Source organism: Octopus bimaculoides, chromosome 5 (genome assembly GCF_001194135.2).
Source record: "Octopus bimaculoides isolate UCB-OBI-ISO-001 chromosome 5, ASM119413v2, whole genome shotgun sequence".
Classification (NCBI taxonomy): Eukaryota; Metazoa; Mollusca; class Cephalopoda; order Octopoda; family Octopodidae; genus Octopus; species Octopus bimaculoides.
The window spans coordinates 15,025,422-15,027,076 of record NC_068985.1 but is presented as its reverse complement, the minus strand read 5'-3'; positions in this window follow the sequence as shown (position 1 = coordinate 15,027,076).

Genomic DNA, 1,655 nt, shown 5'->3' with positions numbered 1-1,655 from the left:
CAGCATATGCTGGTTCCGTACCCCTTTGCGCAACTTCAAAATTCACTAATCCATCCTCAAACACTCTCCAAGCTTTCCTGTCACCTATAAACCCTCTTGCTTCTCTCACTCCAACACCTCTGACCACCGAAGCTTTCCTCACTCCATCCATCCACACAAACCGAGGTCTGCCTCTGGTTCTGCTGCCTACCTCTTCTACCTTCATCACCCTCCTTACCATCTGCTCCTCATCCATCCTCTCCATGAGGCCAAACCAACTCAACATTCGTCTATCCATTTTGGTTGTTAATTTTTCTCTCATTCCCGAGAGAAGGAAATGTACGCTACAGGATTAAGTACTGACTGAGCACAGGGGTCAATGTAATCGATTTAGCACATCCCCTGAAATTCCTGGCCTTGTGCCAGAATTTGAAACTATGATTAAAGCATTGAAGGCGGCGAGCTGCCAGAGGGATTAGCACACCGGGCGAAATGCTTAGCAGTATTTCGTGTCTTTATGTTCTGTGTTCAAATTCCGCCGAGGTCGACTTTACCTTTCATCCTATCAGGGTCGATAAAATTAAGTACCAGTTGCCCCAAAATTTCGGGCCTTGTACCTAGAGTAGAAAAGAATCGTTAGCAAGCCGGACTAAACGCTGCTAAACATTTTATCCGGCTACGTTCTGAATTCAAATTCCGCCGAGGTCGACTTTCTCTTTCAGGGTCGATAAATTAAGTACCAGCTGCGTATTTGGGACGATCTAATCGACTAGGCCCCTCCGCCAAAATTTCGGGCCTTGATCCTAGAGTATAAAAGAATCGTTAGCACGCCGGACTAAACGCTGCTAAGCATTTCGTCCGGCTACGTTCTGAGTTCAAATTCCGTCGAGGTCGATAAATTAAGTACCAGTTGCGTATTGGAGTCGATCTAGTCGACTGGGCCCCTCCGCCAAAATTTCGGGCCTTGACCCTAGAAGTATAAAAGAATCGTTATCACGCCGGAATAGACGCTGCTAAGCATTTCATCCGGCTTTACGTGCTGAGCTAAAATTCCACCGAGGTCAACTTCACATTTCGTTCTTTCTGGGTCGATAAAATAAGTACCAGTTGAGCCTTGGGGTCAATACATTCAATTGGACCCCTACCCCAAAAATCTCAGGCGTTCTGCTTTGAGTAGAACGGATTATTAAAAGTAGCCCCCTACCCTTTTTTTCTTTTACGACTTCAATACGGTGTGATTTGAGGGAGATTTGGCTACTAATTCTAGCAAACTTAGTGACCATGGTGTGGCTTTACTTCTTGTCTCGTTCAGTTTATGTGCAGTCCATTGAGGGATCAGGTGACCATTTTTACCACCTACCCACACATCATTGACCAATAGTATGCGAGGAAAAGGCGTAGAATGGGCGGGGTTTAAAATGAGGCGGTGATAGAGTAAAAGGAACGTTGGTAGTGGGAGAGTGAAAGCTAAATTTACCCAGCATGGAGAATAGACAAGAGTGAGTAGAGAAAGAGGAAGACGGAAATAGAGAGGTCGCGTAAGAGAGAGAGAGAAAGTGAAAGAGTGAGAGATGAGGTTAAGAGAAATACTGGCATTCTTTTCTTTTATTCTTTTATTCTTTTAGTTATTTCAGCTATTTGAATGCGGCCATACTGGAGCACCGCCTTGTACTTAT